At 33.6% G+C, this 27,720-nt stretch overlaps 1 protein-coding gene across 2 annotated transcripts in view; it reads left to right on the top strand.

Moving 5' to 3' along the window:
* LOC113502594 (netrin receptor UNC5B-like) overlaps window positions 1–27,720 on the top strand; it is a 128,374-nt gene that overhangs the window by 31,435 nt on the left and 69,219 nt on the right. The window contains exon 2 of one of the 2 annotated variants that reach the window (XM_026884215.1): window positions 8,247–8,310. The gene's annotated coding sequence lies outside the window, so the exon portion shown is untranslated. Of the gene's footprint in view, window positions 1–7,920; window positions 8,311–27,720 lie in introns of those variants that run through there. The other variant, XM_026884216.1, reaches the window with a different exon arrangement.

Raw genomic sequence — 27,720 nt, 5'->3', positions numbered from 1 at the left:
CTTAAGTCGATTTGACGCAGTGTTCTAAGCCTGAGCAAAATATTGAAAGAAGGTTTTAACGAAATCCTTTAAATACACATTAACAAAGAAAAGAACTTAAGCTTTTACGTCTTAAGTAAGCAAAAGCTTCATGTTTATTCAATCCTTTCGAACTTTTTCTGCCTCTAGCTATGTTTTATTCACAATACTTGAGTGTTGAATCTGGAATTAATGTTTATTTTATATCAAAACAAAAAGTACTTCAATCATAATATTGCACCAGCTGTAACATGAGATTGAAATAACGACCGAGCAAATCAAAACATAACATAAAATATGGTATTATAATACCAGATCTATAATTACTTAAAACTGTAGCATTCCCAAATCAATTCTTTATAACAGAGTCAAAATCATAAGGGGAGAGTATAAAAGCAACACTTCATATTTGTTATTACGAGCCAGCGCGGGAGGGTGCCCATTCATATTCAAATCACTTTCAAATCTACAACTATTATTATACCCGAAGCATTGTGTGGGTCCTTAGAGACCTACATTATTCAAGTCCTCCAAATCATGCTCCGTGTAAAAGTATTGTTGGAGAGACATCGGTCGAACACACCGCGTGGGCCAGAACCCTTTAAAACTTCCACGTTTACAACAATTTAAAATATATTTACCATTCACAACGTCACCACAAAGAACTTTACGATTCCCGTAACTATAATAAAAATCAAATTACAAATGGGCTAATAAATTTATTTGGAATTACGCAGTCAATAGACATCCATTAGCTATAAACATTAGTGGTGCGGATCTGTGATACCATCGGCTCCTTTACAGAGTAATTTATGTGACGTTAAATATTTTTATGTTTAGTTAATGCTGAATACGGTTCCAATATCGGATTGTCTAATGTCAGTGGCGCCTGGATTCCGGCCCGTGGGCGGACGTCCCTGCCATAAAATGTTTCTCTAACTTTTAGCATCCCTCTCTATTACTGTTTTTAAAACAAATAGGATCTGTTTTGTTGAGTTTGTTGTCAGTTGTATGAAAATATTGACTCGTTTTGTGTATTGATGAGTGTATTCAATGTTTTCAAATAGTTTTGAGTTTTGTTTTAATATTATTGTTTCTGATATCTATACTTACATATAATAAAATTGTAGAAAAGTGAAAACTGTACATTGAATATTTTTTAAAAAGAATAATTGGAGGGTGGTCTAGGAACGATTCCGATACCGAAAATATGATTTTTAGAATTTTTGTCTGTTTGTCTGTTTGTCTGTTTGTCTGTATGTATGTCCGGAAAGATCTCGGAAAGTACTGGATAGATTTGATTCATATTTTCAGAGAATATCAACAAGAGGTCCGGTCAACATACTTTTTACTTATTATCTCGCTTTTCGATACAGGGGGTGAGCAGGAGCCTTTTATATCTATACACAAATATCAAATTATCTCATAAACTACTGAATATATTTCGTTCAAATATTGCATGAACCTTATCGTACACATGATACAACAAATATACAAAAACCATAACGCTACTATGCAGGAGGCATGAGCAGTAAAGTTATAAATTTTTGGACTCACCCGTAACATCGTGTAATACAATTATGAGGTGTATTTTCATCCCATTGAGTAGTAGGCAGCACGGTCATCAATTTACTCAAAAAACATCACGCTATTTATCTTAAGACTTTTGGCAGAGCAATAACATATTTTTTCGAAAGTAAATCATTTTCACAAAATCAGTCATTTTATTCTCTTTCAAGTCTAATGTAGACCTAGCGCGACAATAATTAAAATAAAAGAAACATAAACTATTAATACTTTTATTATTATTCTTTTGATGCAAATGTTACTTCGTAATCGGTACATTCTTGAAACAAAGGAACTTAAATTATTTTTATTTTTATTGGTGTACTAAAATTACTCAAGTTCAAATGTGGAATGCCGTAATATGATTTTGTGTTTATTTACGATAGGTGTATGTACCTATGTTTTTAGCTCGGTAATGTTGGCGATGCTACTTCAAGATAAAAGAATTCGTAGTGACACTCAACCCAAAGTTGCATGTAGTTCACATTGATCTCATCTATAATTATGCATAACAATAAATTACTGAACGACACAGTTAATTATATTACCTTGGTTCATCTGTAACAACTAGCAACAAAAATATAAACTTTCAAACAAAAAAAAGCCTTTCAAACAATGAAATAATGTTTTATTAAATTTGCAACATTACATAGGCCAAAAGTATTTCGGATAGAAAAGCCCAGAAAACTTGCATAAAAACTTCATAATAGGTATGCAATGTGAAAGATCTATAAGACCCAAGCTATCAATGAATAAGAGTGTACGCTAGACGGTTTTTGACATTATGTATCTATTGATAGAACAATGCCTACTGATAACTGGGATTTTTCAATATTTTAACGATTTGATTGGTCTACATCCGCCATTACAGAGACCGCACACGTGGCGCTTCCAAAGATTCCTTTAACAATTTATTGTAATCTCTACTTATTTAAAATTTTCTTCTTTCGTAGCCTGGTAAAAACAGGGGAAGGAACGAGACTGAATGAGTTTCTGAGATCCCAAAGTTAAGCCGACGAGGATTAGAAACATATTTTTGGAAATTTCTCCAATAAGGCTGATAATAGCGTGTAGCTATCAGCACTTACATCCGTCACACAATGTCTGGAAAATTCATTGTGGCTGTCGGAATCGACAGCGTAACCTCATAACCAACGTCATGTAGTCTTTATTTAAGTTCCATTTATGCAGTAGGGATGACGGTATTTTACTTCAATGATCGTCAGGTAGGTTAACGAATAAAATACGTATTTTTTCTTTGTAAATTGGTACAGTAAATAGAACTCATGCGCATGAAGACACTTTTATGTTCATATTTTGCTTTGTCGTAACATCACAAATTGGACATATCCTATACTTTAGATTTTTGTCATTGTCAATTTAAAAAAAGGGGTGTCTGATATATTTTTTTTCACGCTATTTATTTATCAGCAATTTAAAGGCAAATTATGATCAAAACACCAGGGGGCCAAGATAACACGTTTACCAACTTTTTTATTTTGGAAATATTCCAAATGTTTGTGAGGAAGATCAGTTTTAATATTAAGAGGACAATCAAACATAACGTGTTTCAGGAAAGCGTTTATCTGGGCGCAATTTTGCAAAATCTTATATCTTATGACACTATGTAACATCCACAGTTACCGAGCCCGACTCTCACTTCACCAGCTCCGTCCACAAAAATAATTTGACATCTTATTTATATCGTCAGAAAACATCGTGTGTGAAAATAACAACTGTCTGGCTATCACTGTTCCTGAGAAACAGCCAGGTGACAGACAGACGAACGGACACCGGGGCCTCAGTAATATGGTACAATAATAATTTTATGATACCTCATAATCACTATCATAAGCCGTCTAACAATTTAAGGTGTAGGCCGGCCAAAGAACAGACGTGCTCGAAAATCATAACCCACCCAATTAGAAAATGGAAACCCTCGAAAGTAAAACATTTTTAGCAGAAGTGCTAAGACTGAGTTATACCTTCTGTTATTTTTTCATACTTGCATCCCCCCCCCCATTTTTAAACGGCTCGATTTGTCAAACATGTCTTAACGAAAACTCGCACATAATTTACGTTTAAATTAAAATTGTACAATTCGTTCGGAAGCTATGATGTCACAGACAGGCAGGCAGGCAGATATGTCAAAGTTATAAGCCCCTCTTTTTGGGATTAAATAAGAAAAAGTCATTAAAACAGCTGTGAAATATTTGACTCCAGGATAGTATCGTAAACGATGAAATGTGTTTGATTCAAACATTTGATAGTCTTTGGGCCGCTCAAGATTCATTACAATTTAGAAAAAAAAAGCAAGCTTAAAATGTAAAAAGAAGTGTTTCATTTTCAATATTGTATTACATTTTTGCGATGATCGTTATTATTATACTTCATAGTTGTTCACATCTTGAAAATCACGCAGACAAAGTCGCGGGCAACAGCTAGTTGAAAATGAAACACTTCTTTTTACATTTTAAGCTTGCTTTTTTTTTCTAAATTGTAATGAATCTTGAGCGGCCCAAAGACTATCAAATGTTTGAATCAAACACATTTCATCGTTTACGATACTATCCTGGAGTCAAATATTTCACAGCTGTTTTAATGACTTTTTCTTATTTAATCCCAAAAAGAGGGGCTTATAACTTTGACATATCTGCCTGCCTGCCTGTCTGTGACATCATAGCTTCCGAACGAATTGTACAATTTTAATTTAAACGTAAATTATGTGCGAGTTTTCGTTAAGACATGTTTGACAAATCGAGCCGTTTAAAAATGGGGGGGGGGATGCAAGTATGAAAAAATAACAGAAGGTATAACTCAGTCTTAGCACTTCTGCTAAAAATGTTTTACTTTCGAGGGTTTCCATTTTCTAATTGGGTGGGTTATGATTTTCGAGCACGTCTGTTCTTTGGCCGGCCTACACCTGAAATTGTTAGACGGCTTATGATAGTGATTATGAGGTATCATAAAATTATTATTGTACCATATTACTGAGGCCCCGGTGTCCGTTCGTCTGTCTGTCACCTGGCTGTTTCTCAGGAACAGTGATAGCCAGACAGTTGTTATTTTCACACACGATGTTTTCTGACGATATAAATAAGATGTCAAATTATTTTTGTGGACGGAGCTGGTGAAGTGAGAGTCGGGCTCGGTAACTGTGGATGTTACATAGTGTCATAAGATATAAGATTTTGCAAAATTGCGCCCAGATAAACGCTTTCCTGAAACACGTTATGTTTGATTGTCCTCTTAATATTAAAACTGATCTTCCTCACAAACATTTGGAATATTTCCAAAATAAAAAAGTTGGTAAACGTGTTATCTTGGCCCCCTGGTGTTTTGATCATAATTTGCCTTTAAATTGCTGATAAATAAATAGCGTGAAAAAAAATATATCAGACACCCCTTTTTTTAAATTGACAATGACAAAAATCTAAAGTATAGGATATGTCCAATTTGTGATGTTACGACAAAGCAAAATATGAACATAAAAGTGTCTTCATGCGCATGAGTTCTATTTACTGTACCAATTTACAAAGAAAAAATACGTATTTTATTCGTTAACCTACCTGACGATCATTGAAGTAAAATACCGTCATCCCTACTGCATAAATGGAACTTAAATAAAGACTACATGACGTTGGTTATGAGGTTACGCTGTCGATTCCGACAGCCACAATGAATTTTCCAGACATTGTGTGACGGATGTAAGTGCTGATAGCTACACGCTATTATCAGCCTTATTGGAGAAATTTCCAAAAATATGTTTCTAATCCTCGTCGGCTTAACTTTGGGATCTCAGAAACTCATTCAGTCTCGTTCCTTCCCCTGTTTTTACCAGGCTACGAAAGAAGAAAATTTTAAATAAGTAGAGATTACAATAAATTGTTAAAGGAATCTTTGGAAGCGCCACGTGTGCGGTCTCTGTAATGGCGGATGTAGACCAATCAAATCGTTAAAATATTGAAAAATCCCAGTTATCAGTAGGCATTGTTCTATCAATAGATACATAATGTCAAAAACCGTCTAGCGTACACTCTTATTCATTGATAGCTTGGGTCTTATAGATCTTTCACATTGCATACCTATTATGAAGTTTTTATGCAAGTTTTCTGGGCTTTTCTATCCGAAATACTTTTGGCCTATGTAATGTTGCAAATTTAATAAAACATTATTTCATTGTTTGAAAGGCTTTTTTTTGTTTGAAAGTTTATATTTTTGTTGCTAGTTGTTACAGATGAACCAAGGTAATATAATTAACTGTGTCGTTCAGTAATTTATTGTTATGCATAATTATAGATGAGATCAATGTGAACTACATGCAACTTTGGGTTGAGTGTCACTACGAATTCTTTTATCTTGAAGTAGCATCGCCAACATTACCGAGCTAAAAACATAGGTACATACACCTATCGTAAATAAACACAAAATCATATTACGGCATTCCACATTTGAACTTGAGTAATTTTAGTACACCAATAAAAATAAAAATAATTTAAGTTCCTTTGTTTCAAGAATGTACCGATTACGAAGTAACATTTGCATCAAAAGAATAATAATAAAAGTATTAATAGTTTATGTTTCTTTTATTTTAATTATTGTCGCGCTAGGTCTACATTAGACTTGAAAGAGAATAAAATGACTGATTTTGTGAAAATGATTTACTTTCGAAAAAATATGTTATTGCTCTGCCAAAAGTCTTAAGATAAATAGCGTGATGTTTTTTGAGTAAATTGATGACCGTGCTGCCTACTACTCAATGGGATGAAAATACACCTCATAATTGTATTACACGATGTTACGGGTGAGTCCAAAAATTTATAACTTTACTGCTCATGCCTCCTGCATAGTAGCGTTATGGTTTTTGTATATTTGTTGTATCATGTGTACGATAAGGTTCATGCAATATTTGAACGAAATATATTCAGTAGTTTATGAGATAATTTGATATTTGTGTATAGATATAAAAGGCTCCTGCTCACCCCCTGTATCGAAAAGCGAGATAATAAGTAAAAAGTATGTTGACCGGACCTCTTGTTGATATTCTCTGAAAATATGAATCAAATCTATCCAGTACTTTCCGAGATCTTTCCGGACATACATACAGACAAACAGACAAACAGACAAACAGACAAACAGACAAAAATTCTAAAAATCATATTTTCGGTATCGGAATCGTTCCTAGACCACCCTCCAATTATTCTTTTTAAAAAATATTCAATGTACAGTTTTCACTTTTCTACAATTTTATTATATGTATAGATATTGTATTACATTTTTGCGATGATCGTTATTATTATACTTCATAGTTGTTCACATCTTGAAAATCACGCAGACAAAGTCGCGGGCAACAGCTAGTTGCTTTATAAAATAACTGACCAGTTATTTATCCCGTGGCAAAAAGTCGGGCATATAAAGTAGAAATATTGTTGTTTGTTCTTAATTAGTGTCTATAAAACAGATACAATTAAAAAGAGTTTTTATAGGTGTAACGACAAAACACACATTGATGTTATGTATACTTTATGTGACAAAAAAAAATGAAATTAATGTTTTTATTCGATTATAATTGAAAATAAGACAAATAAGCTGCAAGTAAGAGCGATCAAAGTGACAATGACATGATATAAACCAATTTTAGTGAAATGTATTTCAAAACTCAAATCCAAGTATCTTTTTATACTCTTACTCGAAAGTAACAACCTCATGTACCAAACCTATAAATAAACGCGTAGGTGCAAACTGGAACAAAAATAAAAGAACATCTATTTCAATTTAAAATCCATCAAAGAAATCGGTATTTTAAACCAGTTTACCATTTTATGTGACAATAACTTCAATAATATCAAATTTATTATTGATAAATGTAGTATTCATTGAATTCCTACACTCAAATTGTAATATAAAAATATGTGTGCGCCTGTTTATTGGGAATAGAACATAATATCCTACGTTTTATTGTTATTTAATAATGCATCAGTTTCACATAAACGTCAACTTGTTTTGAAACAGAACATAATATAATTTTTGAAAAAAATGTTGGTGTTACTTATCTACAAAACTTTCATTTAACAAAATTAATGCAATTTTCCATAAGTAGGTACGTAAGACAGACATGACAAGATAGATTGTTTTCCCCAGAATTGAAATAAGTTAAAATAACATAAGTAATTTTAGTTTTGTATCAAATGATTAGTAAAGATTACAGTATAAATTACTAGTACCAAAAATTCTAAATTATTTGTATATCAATGTAAAAAAAATTGTTGGTAATAGTTCGTAATTAAAGACAGTGGCAGGAATTATGGTTGTTGAACAGTTCAGAATTACTCATTGGTAACTTGAAGTAAAGTCTATGGATAGGTAAGATAGTCAGTGTATCTGATTGCAATAGGCTTATTTTCTAATACGAAGTGCTTGAGAATGTGGGAGTGCAACAACGCACAGTGCCTACGCTTTCGGGGAACACAGATGCGATGAAATATTAACATAAGGTACCACCAAGGCACCTTAAAGTACCTACATGTTGCAGTTTTGGAAGAGAGACGCCAGATTGCCATTCATTATGCCGTCTCGTTTTAATGCCCAGTCTTATATTTAGAAGTGATGATAAGCTATAAGCTTAGGTTGACATTACTTAATAGTACCTTGTTTTGTTTCAGATAAAGTGAGGTGATTTGCATTGAAGGGAAGCGGAGGGACCATTGGATTATTTGATCGCTTAAAGTATGTATTTTTCTTGGAACATCTTAAACTTACAGAACATGTACCTACATTTTTTTTGTTAAATTTGATTTTTTATGATATTTCGCATGATAAAAACTCCAGTTCTAAACTTTCTAACTATAGAAATAAATGTATCTGATGTTGGAAGAATTGAAAATATTGCATAAAATGTAGATAATCAACTTCGAACACCTCAAACCCAATTTAATCACGATACAGTTTTAAATCGTTGAATGATACAAAATGGATCTATCTCCAATCTCATAATATTCTTATAATAACAGATTCTTGTGATAAAATCTAACAAGGTAGATTCCCATCTTGCAGACCACACCTAGCCAAGAGCTTTCACGATTACTATGCGATCCATGCACCAAACAATCGCTTACATCATTGTTACGATCTATACAAACATTTATAGAGTAAAATGGCCATGATAGTCACCATGATTCCATATTATAAACACATATCAACTAGCATTTCCGTCGATGGTGTTAGAATGATAAATTCCGGATACTACACCCATTGTTTCAGTTAACAATGCTGGCAAAGAGACAAAAAAGGGGACGGACAAAGATGAATAAATGTAAATCGCATTTGAGACACTCAGAAACTGGTCTAAGCGCATTTTTATTTTGTTTCGTCATTGCCCCGGGTCGGGGTGTCCAATGTCGGTAATAGCAGGCTAATATGATAGCTCGTTTTCCTTTTCCGTCTGTTAACTCCAAGTTTTTCGAATTAAGACAATTTGTTGAGGAAAAAAAAATGCGAGTCTTTAAGGAAAACAATATTGTCTATTAGAACGATTATTGAAATGACGGGCCTGGCAACAATATTGATATTCATTTATTTTTATTCCGAAGTAATAAAACTGACGAACAATAACATGATATTAAAAATGACATTAAACAATTTCATTTCATCAAAACACTTCTTATTTTGTTTTACAACTGATATTACATTTAATATTCCATGAAAGTATCCAAACAACTTTTAATTAAATCACTTTGCTCAACCACCTAGATACCGTATCCAGGTCGCACCGACGTTCGTTGTTTAAAAACAAAAATTGTTTTATTCAAAAGCAATATCGGTCATGGTAATCCGAAATGCAAATTTTAGGAACATAAAATATGACATTAATAAAACAGACAATGAAATAACTAACTTTATGGGGATGGGTTTTGAAAATATTGAATTTGGTGACCAAATGAGTCCCTTGACACAAGTGTATGGTTACAGAGGGGCATACAACAAAATTATAGCTGAGTACGTTACATAAAATTGAATTTGATATCACAGTGTTAATTTCGTCATAAAAAAATTGGACATCTTTTTACAATGGATACTGGGTATTTGAAAGCCCATAACATTGGTAACCTTAGGATTGTTGACTCTTTACGTAATGTGGGAAATAATTCAAAAGTAATTTTAGATGTCATATACTTGATCATCAAAAGTCAATAACAAGTGACTATAAAGTTTCTACCAAGCAGGCAATTCATTCGCCTCCGTAAATCGTGTTCATGCAAAATGAAAGATATTCACATTCCTTTAGTAGTTTGTAATGTATAAGATCTTTACACCTAATTAAAATCAATACAAGTTCAAAGCACCGCATAGAATAGAAATCCTGGGGGATACAAACCCGGCTTACAAAACAAAAAGTTAGGTCAAGAAAATCTTATAACCAGACAATACTAAGAAACATTTTAGCAAATTATTTGCGAACACTAAGACGACACTTAAGGAGAGTAAACTGGAACTAGCAAGATTTTTAAAGAATTCAATATCTTGCAAGCAGTAAAAACCCAACAACGCTATCATATTTGGCAAGATACCAATGAAAAAGGAAATAATATCGCACTAGAAGCTTGGTGTAACGATGCTATAGAAAAAGTAGTTGTCCCGGATTCGTAAATGGAACACAGAATGGAGTGCACATTTTAAGAGTCACTGTAAAACAAAAGTAAATTTTAGTTACTAGTTGTGTAGGCATGTGATCTACTCAATACTCAATACCTACTCAATTCTTTATTAGCATTCCATATATTATACAGATGGTACATTTTACAGTGTAGAATCAATATGGACCCTGTAGGGCACAGCTTAAAGTAGTTTGTAGTATTGCTTTCTAAACATAGCGAGTCAAATAGGCTTTCGAAAATCGGTCAGGGGAAAAATTTTGACCCATGAATTTATTCATCACCCAAAAAAAAATATCTGTCATCTTTTTAATAGCGACTCCCAAGTTAGTGAATTTAATCCTTGTGCCGCGTGGGTTCCACAGTCATTCAAGTCACATGCATGAAGACACCCCAGACTCGGTAAAAGTATTCGTGGATCACACACACACGCTTGACATAAGGAAAACATACGGAAAGACAGTGGTAGTCATCTTTTGGGTATGGAACCTAAATTTTCATCATTAGCCACACTACTTGACAAGATATGTACACGTCATACTTTTTAATCAAATTAATAACTAACCAATTTTGTCTAGGACCAAAAACTACCAAAATTTCCGATCTCACTAAAATTTTCACGTACCATCCTAATTAAATATGTAAAGCGGTGTTGTGTTGTTTTAGCACCCTTTTAACTGAACGTGCCTTATCAAAGGAAATGTCGAAAGTGACGCTATCGGCTAAAAGCCATCGGCGTAAATGCGTCCAATTAAGCCGCGTGCATCATAAAGACTAAACCAGGCAGCGTTAACCGTTTCTCTTTTAGTTCGAGAATATGTTCTGTTGGGGCCACGGTGAAAAATTGCATTATTGTTGGCGTTTTTAAATTAATGCCCTTTGTGTTGGTTGGATTTTTCATCCCGTGCTTTACGTGTTTGAGGTTCGTTAAGCACTGTTTAATTTTTGAGCGGGTTTTTTGCAATATTTTGGCTTACGCAATTATTAATATCCATTAGGATGATTTAAAAAAGTTTTAGTTGAATGCATTTGTCGCCACCCAAAGAACATCGCAAAGATTGATTAACTATCTCAAATTACTACAAATAATCCTTACGATGATTAATTATAAGAAATTAAGGTTTTCTAGAATATTTAAGTGAAGCTATCCTTTATTACCCTATGACTCAGGAAAGACAGACTTACGACACAACGGGAACCACAATTTCGCAACACATACCCCATAATCACTATTAATCTTCATACTTCTAAAGCCTCCAATTAGCTTCAAATTTAATTACACCAAGCTCTAACCCTTTAACCTTTGACGTTGACTGATAAACCAATACATCATCTAGATACGAGACACCATCAATTAGGGCTTGTTCGTCCGGAAGTAATTACACCATAAAGTGTCAACCCTACACTATGTCAATAAAACAGGAACAGGGTCTTGTGTGATTAGGCCCCGGATGATGATATAGTGGTTCCCTCGAGATTTTTTACCAGTACGTCAAAAAGCTGTTATTAGGCCAACGGAATGAACGATGATTGCCGTAATGTGTATTCTTATCCTCATTAGTTTCTCAGGAAGCTGATTCCGTTTAATAAAGTTGTTGAAATTCATTATTCCAAATTATGATTGTGTCGGGTCCTACACCTAGTAGTCTTTTTTCTACTTTCTGTTACATTATAGTTAATATACCGGTTTCGTTTGGAAGAAGAGCAGGTTTACTCCCACTATACCAATGCGAGTTTTAAAGTAAATTACACTTGAAAGCTTCCTAAAAGACATATAAGATCCAATTACTACTACTGCCAAACTACAAATAAGGACGGCAATCAAAGTTTTATTGAGGTATTCTTACATGAGCCGATAATAGATAAGTAAAAAATCGATTCTCTCTAGCGTTCAAAAATATTATTGACTTCAGATTTTGCTACAAAGTTCTATGATTTAACCAAAAATACTGATAATAAGCGTCCTCACAATAAAACTAAAAATAGAGCCACAAGCCTAAACGAAAACAATGACGATCCGTGAGATAGTGTAGTGGGCACAAAAACTGGGCGCCGCGATGATCTGATAACGAAATTATAGGGCTACACGTTCAGAGCCGACTCGACCTGTGTTTAAATGTCATCACTATATAAAATGGGAATAGTTAATAGCGAGATATTTTTAAATTTAACGGGATTTCTAAGGATTTGAAGATCAGATTTTTGAGCTTTGAAAGGAATTGTAACATATTTGGGTTACTCAGAAACTCATGGATACGAAATTCATTGGGTACTGACAGGATCCCAAATATTTTATGCCTTGATAGGACTTGACATAATTTTAAATGTGTTTATATTTAACCACTAATAACAGTTTTTTTAGGAAAAACGTTAACTTCACACATACATGGCATTAGTTAGTTCAACGTTGACGTAACAGCAAATAAAGGACTCCCGTTAAGAGTATATTTTAACGAGTAGTTTTTCTGATGATAATGTGACGTTTCCCTTCAAACCAGTGATAAATTTTAGTTAAATAGCTTACACATGTTCCAAAATTTTTAACACACATTGGCTCAGAATATCGATAGACACATGACATAACTATAATCAGAGATTTTATTTCACTGTGGGTTCGTACTTTTATTGCATCTCGATGAATCGGGCTGCGGTGAACAAATCTATAACGTCGATCATTTTAATGCAACCGATTCTTATAACTACCAAAAAATAAATCAAAGTCAAATCAACTAGTCTGGTTTAACTTTCCGATTGTCGAGATGACAATACGAACAAGAAACTGTCAGTATAATGATGTCGATCCGAAAACCGCATCGGTTTGCGAGAAATTTCAGAATTTGAAAGTATAATACACAAAAATACGTTCGTCTGCGGAGCCCCAAATTTGGGAGAGCGGAGTCCACACGCGCATTCTAATTTATACCTCTAATGAAACCGACCGCTTTTTTGGACATCTCCCTTCATTCTTGCAGGTATGAATGTTGGGTTGGAAAGCGATAAAAATGTCCACCGTCCTTTATAAATATTCATTCCTTCCGAGGATCAGGGTGCAGCGGAGGGGATGCTAAGTGCGAGAAATATGGGGTTTGTCAAAGAGGAAGGTAATCATAATTTTTAAGGAGAATCTTGGGCGTATGTGGAATTCGCCAAAATTTACATCCGAGACGGCGTCTGATGAATGTGCAAGGGAATGTATGAGATTACAGCATGATAAATAATGTGAGGAATTTTTTATCATACGCTACTGTTTCGATGTTAAATCGGTGGCATATTTTATATTTAATGGAGGCGCTCCTAAGATCTCGAGAGATATATGGAAGTATAAATCATTTACACTAATTAAAGTCACTCAGTTTTCAATTTCTTGAATTATCTTCACTGAGTTACATTATTCGGAGAATAAGGAATATCGTATATTACCGGTTGGGTAAAAATATGACAAATGAAAATTAATGTTATGTGATTTTTGTTTTGGGTTATAAATAACATTTAATTTCATATTCAAAAATGTAAATTGGGAAGTGCAAGTAGGTACTGGATTTAAACACAAATAATTTCGTTGACTTTTGACAAAATGCGTATTCAAAATACGAAAAGCAAAATAAATAACCAACGAAAATAGAATCAAACCCACATTAGAACATCAGAAACAATTCCTGCGGTTGAACCAAAAAAATATACAAGTCAAAGTTTTTTGGATCCCCTAACTTTACGTGGGTCGTAAGCTTACCTTTTTTTATTCTATAGGACATTGATTGATTGAACCTTATGGCACAACTATGAGAAACATAGCAGGGGCATTGTTTTTTTGTGTGTATAAATACTTTTTTATAGTTTTTCGGTTTAAAAATCTTTTTAGTTTATTGTATCTTCATTTAGATATCTGTGGGGTTTCGTGTTATTCCAATTGTTGCGTTTTTTAGATTGAGATTATTGATAACTTTTTTATTTTTAATTATTTTTCTGTTTGAATAGTCAGATTATGTAGATAATTCATTTGGGTCTATCCTTTGTGTTGTTAATTTAATTTAGGAATTATTTTCACTCTCTGTCGAGAAGTTTATAGTTAGTAAACTATTAGTCACTGTTGCTACTCTTAAATGGCTATTTAGCCCTTACCCAACATTGTGTAAACGTCGAGTTAGCAACACACCCTGCAAATAGTTAAGTGACACATTACACTACTACACCGACAAAGCAAGAGTATATTTTATTTTACGCTTGTTACAAAGTTAAAATAATGCTTTGAGCCAACGTTGAAATTGAAATTGTATTAGTTATTTTACACTGTTTTTCCTAAGGTCATTCCTTGGTTTCTTTATGAAGAAAATAATACGGTATTATACGGCCGCTATCTGTGCAAGGCAATCGTAATGTATTTAAAATTAATTAGTATGTTCAAGAAGTGAAATCTGTTTTAAATTACATCAATGGAACAACTGAAACCACAAAAATAGATAACATAAGAAAACGAACAGAGGTTTTTCGTTATTTCCCTTTGTATATTTTTAAACTTAAAATTCCTTTATTTCAAAATAATGTAAAGTGTTTTTTCTTTACCCGACAAATAGTTTTGTTGGAAAATGTACAGATAATCAATATCGTGTATATTTCATCACAGTTTGAACTTAGGCATCGCTTGTAATAAACAATAGACGTGGATAAGTCTCGTTCGAGTTATTTAAGTCCCTAACCCTTTCGGGCATGACGTGACGATATAATTTATGAACTGACTGGATTTCAAAATATTACCAATAATATTGGAACAAACGGGTTTCAGTTCGTGCCTCGTCGGTTCGGTTTAAATGTCAAAAAGGTTACATAAACTTAGGTTTTAGTTAGGAAACTTTTATAGTAAGCAGTAAAACTTGGTTCACTTAAAATTAATAGAGTCACGATTATGAAATATTGGAAACTGTAGTTAAATTTAATTGACAAAGTTATCAACAGTTAAATTTAGAATAAGATCAAACGTATTTTAGTTATTATATTCGCGTGGGCGCTTAAATAAATAGAATTACAGAGTTTCTCTTAAACGTATCAAAATTATAAAATAGCAAAATAAGTAAACATTTTCAAGATAATATAAATTATTCTTTACAAACTAACAAAACCAATAGACGCTGATGTCATGCAAACTATCATAAAATATCCATAAAATTGTTATAAATGGTGTTGGTTTTGTGCAGTCCAAACATTTCAAGTCAAGTCATTTACGCAATCAGACAACACGTTAGGTATCATATTTACGCTTACGTTACGCCTCAACACCAGCTCGAAGGCTCGGCGCCACTTTAACACCACCATTAAACTCAATAGCAAATGTTAGTAAGTTAACAAATTACGAAGAACAAGCATTAAACATTTTATCTATCAAGATTTCAATCAGAGCCAACTGAACTTGGGGTCAAACCTCGACATCTTTATTCACTGAGATACGTCATTCGAATAGCTGGTGAAATATAGCCATTGAATTTAAATTTCGCCTTTCAACGTTAAAATGTTAAGTAATTTATATCGTATTTCATTTGGATGTTAGATTTGGAAAATTGAACTGACGGAAACTGCCAAGCTGTTGGCTGTCGCTGCAACACAATAGAGCAAAAAATTGCTTCTGGATAAACTATAGAGTCAATCGTTACTTTGGCGAAGCTGGAGGCTAAGCCATTATTGGTAAGAGTTTTTTTTTAAACAGAGGCAAAAGCGAGGCGACTGAATTATAATATTCCAAACGTTTAAGCGCTCTTTATAAACGAATACAATGAAAGAAATGCCTCTTACTATTAGATAGTCAGCTTGACTGCCTAAATGTTTTTGGCTTCTTTTGATGAAACACAACAAAAGCCTTGAGAATATGGTTATTTGCTTATTTCGTAGTCCCTACACAATCCTTACATAACAGAAGCTTATGAAATCAGTAGCAAAACAAAAATATTTATTTTCAACAGAAAAGAAAACATACATTCTAAGATAGTTTTTATTGCATATTTGGATGGGACAAAGGGTCGATTTATTTACTAGTAGCCGTTGGCGATGGCAGCCATTTTTTGTTCTTTCTACATTTGCTTTAAAGCATTTATAAATTCAAATGTGGAATATTTAAATCATTTTCTAAGAACCGCGATTTAATAAGCTACATTTGATAAATGTTGACTTGTCAGAACTTTCAAATCTTTCCAAAGTTGAGATACAAAGTTCCATGGAAAATTTAAAGTCTGACAACAATTATTGTATGATATAATACATTCACCTAAAAAGATAAAGTTCTAGAAACTGTTTTTGTAATTAAATATTTTTTCACATACATGACAAGATAAGATTTATCATTTGTTTACTAATGTATTAATTGTATTTTAATTTATGCCTCTTATACTAAAGAGACTCAAGTGATACAGTTTTATAGTGAGTTAATTACCTCAATTCTCATGAGCAACTGCGGTTCAAACTCATTAAGAGCAGTTCATTCAAATTAATCTAGCTAATGGAAAGAATGTGAATGTGAAAATTTAATTTCGTATCCTCAATCAGCTTATTCATTTGATTTCATTATAATTGGCATGACCTCAAAAAAAAAAATTTTTGATACAAGTGGAATTATAAAGACAAGTGTGCAAAATTCCGTATTTACTTCTGGGGACCCTTGAATATGGAAAATGCCATAATTATATTCTCATCTTGACCTAAAATCATCTACACAACCAGAAACTCCCAAACAAATCCACTTAATCTTAACTCTCAAGCAAAAAATCCACAAGTTGGTACATTCAAATTTCTCTAAAGAGATATGTCGACTGTCAAGGACGAAAAATTGGGACATAACGGCGTCCTACGTGACAAACTCCGGACAGAGCGGTCCCTCCAGGGAACTCCAAGAAAGGGACGTCCTTCAAATAACCCTTGGCTTCCAAATAAAGCATTCAGTCATGATCCGCCTCGTTGCTCGTTGTCGCCGAAAAATTGGGCTTTTATCTACAGGTTTGACTTCATTTTGTATTGGGACCTTGTGGAATGTCTTCTCATGTGTTTTTTTTGTTTGCTTGACGAAATTGTTTTGATACTATTGATTTTCTTGTAGCCTTAAAGAAGTATGTTTTTGTCTTCAAGAATCTTTATCTATAAATTTAAACTATCAGTACTCTTACTATAATCATCCTTACTTATTTACATTTTACATTCATTACTTCAAATCTTTTACCTTTAACATCACCGCTCAAAACAATTGAATTCACCATAACGCTTCGAACAAATCGTTTTACAGTATCATCACAAGGTCCAACAAGCAATTTCCCTAAACCGTCTATTACTTACGCACCCATTTCCACTTCCCCAGTATTCTCAACCAGATCATACGCACCATAATCATTATAAATCGCGAAAGTAAATAGGCCGTCTCACAAATTCACATCATGTAACGCCACTAGAACATTTTTATCTTCAGCTACATTGTATGAAAAATGAATGTTTGCCGTCAAATAAAAGTATTACGGCACAGCGGGTCTGTATTATGATTTATACCGCTGACGTTGACGCGATGCCCGTGATAACTTGAGAATAGAGTAACACAACTGGATGATGCCGGCAAAATTGTGTATTCTCCATTTTAATGAAATTCTTATTTGTATTGTGTTGGACGACATCGCAACTTCGCAACGACGATGTAATTTATAAAGCTACAACTATTGCAAGCTTTATTTAAATAATAATAAACGATAGCTGTTGTATGTTTAGCAAAGTGGTGAGTACACAAATTTTTGGAGTAAAATAGCTTTTCAGCTTACATATTTCAGTTTTGTTATCTTTATAGTACCTACAAATAAAATTGTATAAATATCGACAAGTCGTTAGCGAATTCCGATAAAGAAACCAGTTTCGTAGCATTCAACTGATTAAGCTTGTAACATATATTTTGCTTTTATTTTTCATTCATAATATGGAGCCCATTTCACGGACTTTTTGTTGATCAAAGAAGCGACGAATATTAATAAATAGAAATACAATTTTGCTATAGATACAAAAGTATTTTTATGGAATTTCCATTTCATTACTTTTTCTTTGGCATTTTTCAATATTTGAGAACAGACAAATTTGTTCAGAGTAATAATTTTACTCACTTATTTAGTCCTTTATGCTAGTAGTTTTTTTTTCTCAGATGTCACAATTTATATTCCTAGAGAAACAGATTTTTTTGATGCCTCGTTGAAAAAGATGACTCTAATCCACTTTGTAGGTCACGAATAAGGGTCTACAAAGATAGCGCTTCATACAAACATTTTCATCAAATCTCTAAAACTTTTAGCTACGTTGCAGACATTCAAGTTATTATTTGCCACTTTAAAATAAACCCCATAAAATAGTCACAACAGTTTACTTGGCGAGGTATTTTCATTTAAATACTCAAAGTCACAATGTAAACCACAGACAAATTAAAATAAAAACATAAAACTAAATCGTTTGATGTTCTGCTAACGAAGCGTATGTAAATTGTTGGGAAGAAAATTAATAATAAAATCGCATATTTCATAGCAAACGTGTCGCAAAGGGAACGGGCGGCAATAAAGTGTGAACTGCAATTGCTTCGTAAAATATAATCGTAATGGCGTGTTCAGACGTTTGAACTGCTCTAGAGATGGTGTTCCGAGCTCGTGTTTCCTTCTTGGTATTCGTTTGTGGCGTTTGATTCTCGATGTTCTTTAAGAGTATGGGTGATAGGTAATTGTTGATATTACCATTCAGGTGACTTTATTTAGATCCGTGGTTACGTCAAGAAATAGAATAAGAATTAGTGTTGTTGATTTAAACGTTTCTTTAAATTTAAGTTGTGTCGTAGTTATTTACAACCACTATCTAATAAACGTTTTATTAATGTAATGTTTTTTTAGGAACTTTGATGTCGATTGATATTTTAATTATGTGAAAATACTGATTGTACATAAATATATCATGTTGCAACCAAAATCGAATTAGGTATCCAACGGTGATGACAGTTTCTTGAGTTTTCCAAAAAAAACCCTGTTTGAAATCCACAGAACATTCTCATCTGAACAAAACCTTATCTCATTGCTTCAGCATTAAAGTTATTATGAATTTTAATGTCATTCTGTATTGAAGCGTGTAAAGGAACAACCATTTACATAGAGCAGGCAGGAAAGAGCTGAGACGGTCTCGATGTGCGTAAATTACAAATTAAAACTATTATTAGTCGTGGCATGGTAGAAATAAAATGCTTTCTATGGAATCATGTGTTTGTAAAGATTTATGATTCTGATTTCTAATAAGAATAGGCAAGCAATGGAACTAATAAATCAGTTTGCTATTGTCATCGATTTGAATTAATTGTAAAATAATTTCTTAGTAAGTGTTATCGATATGTGCATATCGATATTGATTTTCAATCATAAAACACCGGCCCTTTAAGAAGGAAACAATAGTGCATTGGTAGGTACCCATGGATTGCTAAAGAAAACTTTGAACTGCTCTTCTTGACTCCCTTCATAAATTATCTTCTAGTTTAGCTATCTCCTACCTACTATGATAGTTCCTAAACTATTATTTGTTCCTTACTAATATCTATCTGTGAATTTAAACAAATACAATATTTAAATTCACAGATAGATATTAGTAAGGTAGTAGTAATTTGTAGAATAATAAAAGAATTTCGAGCGACTATAAGGGACAAAGTTGAAAAATTCCTCCGTGATTATTTTTAATATTATAACATTTATAGACCTACGATGATAGGCACAAATTGAAAACTGTGTTATCTGTAGACCATCTGATCTTTAACACCTCACCACGGGGTACATCACCTCTCCCGATAATTTTACGATGTAACCACAGACAGGTACCAGTTAACTACGGATAAATAAACACATGTAATTAATAGTTGATTACAACCGAGTATTTTACGATAATGGCGAGATCTATGATTGACATTTCTCGTAATGGGATATTAGTATTAGTTTTATGTCAATCATCATGAATTTTGATATGGGAGTCAATTAATTAACAGCGTGGGACTTAGATTTTGGGTATAAAGTAATGGTTTTATTTCTTAAGTAAAAGATTTTTCGAAATATAAGAATTCACTTGTACTCTAACCTAGATTAGTTTTATACCAATTTTAATGTTTTCCTAAAACTGACAAGACTATGCAAAGTATGTAACTTAGTGCACGGTGACGTTGTTGTTGTAGTTGTGATACTAAGGGTAAGACAAATAGGCTCAAACTAATGAGTTTGGTGAAAAATAAAATTAAATAAATTAATGAAAGAGATGTTTCAATAATTAATCTTTTCCTTAGTAATGGAACTCAAAAAAATATTTACATTACACCACTTCTACACGATAATTAAACTCACTTATTTAGGTACACTGTAAAAGTTTTACTCGAGTCACCTCAAACCGGCCTTCGCTTACAAAAAGCAACTCACTTAAAGGTAACAATATACTTTATTTAAATGACTAAACGTTACACAGAACCAATACCGTTACAGTTAAAAAAAACCGATCATACCACTGGGTATAGTGGATATCCATTTAACTATCTCGAGAATCAATGATCTTAATTAGATAAAAAAAGAAAATACCTTTAATTGGTTTTCCTATAAAAGTAATTACTGGCATCCGTTGTGATTGCCGTTTACTCTGATTGGTGGAAAAACTTAGCGCAACGGCAACGAAATGCATTAGGTTTTTCAAGGAGGCTTATTATCATACCACACTCGTGTTGGTACTTATGGAGTGGCGAGGCGTTAGTACTTCCAATAAAGTATGTGAAGTCGCGAAAGGGGAAAAGCTATTCAGATATTTGATAAGGCAAAAACACGTGATTTTTTATTTGTGTAGTAAGATACTAATTAGAGGTCAAAAATGGCCATAATGTCGTCACGATTATACGCGACAAAAATAGTAAGTGTTATCGTAAATAAAATTACTTTGCTAAAAGACGCAGATTAAATAGTACACAAATGATTTAAAATCAACATATACCTATTTCACTGCAACGTTTAGTCGTCAAATTTGCTAGAATGAAATAAAAACCAAAAATATCCAAAACACAAGAAACAAAAACAAAAGAGAATCGTGACAAAACGAACAGCAAAAATATAGAACATAAAAAGACAACCTTGATTACTGAGATAGGGGATTTCTGGAAGGAACAATGGGTCGCGGTGTGGAAGCATGTAGGCGTGGTCAGGAGATGCAAATTGCACGAGAGCCGGAGGGCCTAGACAAATGGCGTCGTGGACCGACCGCACCGGTAGCACACGATCCTGCCGCCTCGGGCGCTCGTGTTTATATTTCTACTATCCGATGATGTACGGATGAAGGTTTTCATGCAGAATTAAGGATTGATTTAGATGGTGTAGATGATCCATGCTCGGGAATTTTTGTAGAGGATTTTTTTGTTGATCTCATATTCCACCATACCAAAGTTTTTGGTTAGAAACGTCTATTCAAATTTTTCTTCCGATTACATTTAGGAAAAAAAGTAATTCCGAAATTTAGTCACGGTTACTGAAAGTAGGTTAAATATGAAAAGAAGAAAAAACCGCATTGATATCTATAATTTTGAACTATTACACTAATCATCACTCACTTATAGACATTATCGATGAAGATAACAAATATGCACCAAATTATGTCGTTGCATGTAAATGAGTGCTTCAAGACAAATGACAACTGGGTCTAGCTCACGCGCTCCGAAATCCTTTTATAATTCAAACAATCCAGTATTGAGGAAGATTTTATTACCTCCAATAAAAGGTCTCGTTCCAGTTTTATGTCCAAAGTGACCTCTTATTTCTAGTTCAAGCTTTATTTGTTCGAAGAGAACGCGTTTAGGAGTACTAGGTTTAGTAATTGTTAGTGTTGGCTTTATTGAGCTTTATGATCTTGGATTAATGGGGGCAAAGTAACAGTTTCAATTGAATATGTCCCTACTAGTCAGTTTCATTTCTCTTTCATCAACATTTATCCGTCAATAAACCGTCTATTAAAACACCTTCTCGTCTTTGAAATTCTATAATGATCATTTATAACCGTATAAGTGCGAGTGGGACTCTGGCGATTAGTGATTTTCAACCGTCTATCTATCACGGCTTATGAGGTACAGCGACAGCCAGGCGGACAGAAAAACAGCGGACTTCAAAATCCATATATACCTTTACTTTAATACGCTATTTTTCAAACACATCTTGAAGATTTTTTTCATAGAAGTACACTAATACAAGTAGAAAATAATGATGCAAGTTTCGTTACGAGCGTCGATACGGCTGGCATTTATATATAAATACTATGTTTTGTAACTTTATATGTCGATAGCGAAACAAGACTCCTAATTAAAGATAAAATGTTAACATGTACTAATGTTGTATGTTCAACAATATTTAAGACGTTACTCACTAAATTGGTGAAGGGTCACGACTCTTGATAAGCATTGATAAATGTTAATGCAATGTTACCGAAATAGAAATTACTAATTGAACGAATACTTGTTAGCATGAATTATTATATGTAATTAATCAATGTAATTTGGGTTAAACGAACATTTATTTGAGGAATCTTACGCAAAATTTACCAACAAGACCCAAAGGAGAAAACCAAACTCCATAGAAACTTGGGCCTGGCGTTACAGAGCTGGAATTTTGCCATAAATTAGAGAACTTAGAAAGATTTCCCGAGTCCAATTTTCACGTCACTCAACAATGGCCAAATTGGTAAAATCAGACAATGTTTGTAACACTGATTGTTAGTCTTAGCGAAACCTCCTTTTTAAAGTGAAACCTCCTTCTCAAGATCCTTAGTGAAACCTCCTTCAAAACCTGGGACCTGACAAGCGGTGCGCTATAAAGGACGGAGCGCGCTTAGCAACGCTCTCTCTCATGTCTCTCTCTCACACTCTCTGCTGTCAGGTGGCATCGCTGGAACATATGGCCGTCTCCTGCGTTGTATTTATTCAACTGTAGCGCTTGCAATCTACCATGATGAGGTTTAGGTACCTACCTACTTACTTAAAAAGTGATTAATTCAGATTAATATTCGTGAAAACTTCAGCAGAAAACTATGTTTACTAGATAAGGCCTACTTACATCAATAATGACATATTTAAACATTGTATTTACTATCAGGGGATTTTTTGATGCTATCTGAAATTACAGTAAACTGAGATTGCAACAATAGGTTTATTAAAATAAAAACTGTATTATTAAGATCGTTCTTTATTAACCACCTTCGTTAGGATTATCGTAATATAATAATACAGGAATTGTGCAGGAGTAAAATTGGTCCATGGTGTGGGCACAGCACCCAACCAATCTTCGCCTTTCTATTGTGTTGCAGCGGTCTGTTGCTATTCCACCATTAATAGTATCCACCAATCGTCAGAAGAGCAATATCCAGATCCGGTTTTCCAGCAAAGGTCAGCAGGAATGCAGGCATCCAATATGCAAGCAAGGGTCAGTCAGAAGGCAATCAGTTTCGGAGTCCAGTATTCGAGCAGAGGTTTAATATTGTAATAAATCTCGAGAATTTGAAAAACACATTCACGCGCTCGAAGATACGAAAAGCGAATGTCACTTATGAAAGCACGATGACAATTATCAGACGTTGACATTGGCATTTGACATTTGCTAGTGTAATCCATGTGAAATAAATGAATCGATGCGTTAAAAACGATTTTTTCAATTATTTGTTTCCTTTAATGATTTTTTAATCGTGCTTACATAAACAAGTTATTAGACACCAGATTTTTTATTTTACAATTATTTGAATATAAAAAAAGGAATTACACTAAAATAAAGGCTAAGGCTGATCTATATTTTGCCCAAAGAATTAGTATTGCCATACAACACTGGCAATACTAATTCTTATTCTTCTGGGTACGTTTCCCGATTTTAGCAATGATGAAGATGTCTTTTTTGACGCTTTGTAAATAATGTATATTTTTCATTTTATATTGATATAGTTTTAAAAATATAATATCCGCTAAATCGATTATATCCTAGGTACACTCTATTGTTTAATGCTAGTGTTTGCAAATGAAGTTATGTACAATAAAATAAATACTTTAACGGTTTACAAAGGTTGTTTTAAATAGAAAAATAGAAATGTACTTTTTTTTAGACTTGGCCATTGTAATTGAGGCTAATATTTAAATGGGTAAACAAAGAAAAATAGTAGATTTTTTTGGTACATATTTCATTTGTGTAACGGCTAGGCCCAGAATCGGGTTTCTCCTTTCAAGTAATTGATACAACTTGATAATATGTTTGTTTGGTTTATTTATGAGATGGAAACTACCAGACGATTTTAAATAATGTTATAAGAAATTAAAATTATGAATAAAAAAATCGATCATATCTCAATAGAAATGCTGATCAAACCTAGGAAAAGCTAGTTTAAAATTTTTAGGAGTTACTACAAAAATATAGCTATAAAACAAACGAACAACTCGTTAAACCCCAAACAGTATGAAATATTTTATCTGTATTTTATTAGCACTCAAAACCAGTAAAATAATGGAACTTCCACCAACTTTAAATATTTTATTATCTTTCATTCGTGACTCCGCGTCGGTGTGAGCTGGCAACAATTTCACGTAACACATCAAAATGTTAAAAATCATAGCAATTTTAAAGCGCTATGTAATCTCGTTCCCTACGTTATTATTACTTGGTGGACAGAAAATTCTAAAATATACTCGCTTCGCGCGTCAGGCATTCAGTGTAATGGCGTTGCAACTTTGAAATTATATCTCTGGCGACTGTTGACTCTCGCCACAGGCGGGTCCATCGCTCATTGCTCAGTACAACTCAAACACCAAGAAAATTAATCCCAAGTTACATCGTTAACCGTTCGCTTTTCAATTCACTTCTTAGCATCGTGTTTCGGGATCAAATATCGAGAAACCGGGCGTCTAATATTCTACGTGACTTCTTCGAACGATAATAGATCGACTTGTAAAGATTCCATTAAGCTCCGAAGCGTTTTTTTCATCGAGTGTCGTGTACTTTGTCCTATTGTTGGAGAGAAATCGTTCGTAACGGTTATGCTTTTCCGCATTTCCTACGTTCTTATTGCGTGTTCTATTCGTTTTTGCGACATTTTGTTTGAAATTCAAATGATGTTCATCTTTTTTCTTTGTTGCTATCTCGGCATCATCAAAAACCTTCTTACTTAAACATAATAAGTGCAACAGTTGGAACATATATTTATTCTTTTAATTCTGCACCTTTACGTACTGTAATTAAAAATTTTGCTTATTCAGGTTTGCCGTAAATTTGAAATCGTTCAACCCTTCTATGTGAATAACAAGAGCGACCCGCACCGTTTAATCTCAAACAGCACGTTCTCCCGTTCCTTTAGATTCATCAACCCTATCTTTTTACAATTCAGCACACGACGTTTCTAGTCGTAAAGATTCAAGACTTCATTCTTCCAGTTCAATCGAAAACAAGCGTCAATTGGCCGTGAACGAACTTTTATACGTCAGCGTTGGGTTACGTGAGTGTAAAGCTGGTATGAATAAGGTACCGGACATACTAGCTGTCGGTCTACGATTTAATAGTCTATTCATTATTAGTCGATAGGATATAAAGTCGATTTTTTATAAAGAATATCAGCAAGTACGAGGAAAGGTAGTAAATTATTTTCTAATAAGCTGATGCCGCCAAGAGATAAAGGACTTGTAGGTAACGTTTTAAACTCGTTAATATATCGTAAAATTTGAATATTTTAAAATCGTTATACCACAATTCAGTACTTTAAAGTCATAAGTAGCGGTTGGGGTGGTAGTAAACTTATTAGATTCAATCTCAAAGTCACATAAGATTCTAAATATAAATCCGACCACCCAGACATTCAACACAATTGATAATTAATTGAAAGCAAGCAACTTAAACAATTTCAATAATTACAAACGGATATCAAAATGTGAAATTAAAACAAAAACATACATAAAATCTGATCGAAGCTCGATCAATATCAATTCATACTGATAAAATAAATTCATAATTCATAACAGCCACAATCGCATCAATACTTCCACGACTAAAAGTCGCAAGAGCGGGACACATCTAAGGAGTGCATGCTGCAACGGATGGACGGGAGTGCACGTTCTTGGAATAACAAATAGATGGTTGCGGGAAGCGGTCGCAGGCAATCAGAATTGCGGTTCAACCCACAGGGCGATTTGCGAAGATTAATTAGCAAGAACAAATTGAGGTCACCGTTTTAATTAGTTCACATTTTGGAAATGAAGAGAAAAACTGAGGAGATTATAAATAGACGCAGAAAATGTTAAATGCTGAGTGGCATAAATTATAATTTGCATTGTTGATTAAGCTTTCAAATTATACTTAGAGCCAAAAATAAAACGAACTTAAAAGAACGAAGAATTTCAACAGGGTAAAATATTTTAATTGGTCAGTAAACATTTGATTCCTATTTTGTGTAGAATCACAAGAAGGTTTTTTAATTCAGTAAACGTAGTTAGCTCTGCAAATCTCACGTTTCTCCATCGGGCCTGTGGTTAAACGGTTGGCAAGATTAAATTATCCAAACAAAATTAATTGGGGTCTGAATTAAGTTATTCTTGAATCTGAAGTCGAGATGGGAAACGTTAGACCATGGGATAAAGAAACTTGAATGGCTATTGTTGTCGAAGATGACTCTATTCGGAAGATTACTTTTGAACCATGTCAAGTATTATTCGAAATTGTCTTGCGTTCAGTAGTTACAAGAAACACAAAGGTGGCGTGTGTCCGAGAACGGTGTAATCATGATGATGGTGTTTTAACATCTTGTGATGAAACTGGTTCTGTGTTGCATTCTAATGTGTTTATTACTTTTATTGGTAATCTCAGGACACGTAAATGCAATTCTGAAAACATTTACTCTAGAATAGTAGACATTTAAAAATTTTGTTTCCTGATGATTCTTAAGAATATCGATCTGTATACTTGTTCTTCAATGCCACCCTTTAAGTTATAAAACATAATACAAAGTCATTTATAAGGCGCTTTTACGTTGACGTCCGAAAAACCGAAAAACACAGTAATTTTAAAATACGAAACAAAAGGTTTTTCCATATTTATGAGCAACATATTGCAATCAAAAACCACCAAAAATTAGGACTCCGTACTGCCATAACTTTGCGACCGCCATAAGATTACCATCGCGCACACATGGCATACAGTTGGTCACAGCGGTTGTAAAAATTATGGAGCACAGGAGCAAGACGACATTGTCGTAAAAATTGATGAGCATATTTTAAAGCCCGAATATCAACCCTTTGGCTTTCGCTGTCATTGTGCCGGCGTTATCTTCACGGTTTGTGAATTCATGGGGAGAGTAGCGATGTCGACGCTTAATTTTTTGACAGTATAAACCCTGGTAGTAACAGATCGGGTATTGAGTGAAAATTTTCACGGTGCAGCTGCAATACCTGTTTATTTTTATTGCTAGCGGAGATCAATTAATTTAG

This window comes from Trichoplusia ni, chromosome 17, assembly GCF_003590095.1.
Source record: "Trichoplusia ni isolate ovarian cell line Hi5 chromosome 17, tn1, whole genome shotgun sequence".
NCBI classification, from domain to species: domain Eukaryota; kingdom Metazoa; phylum Arthropoda; class Insecta; order Lepidoptera; family Noctuidae; genus Trichoplusia; species Trichoplusia ni.
This window is presented reverse-complemented; position numbering and strand designations above follow the sequence as displayed.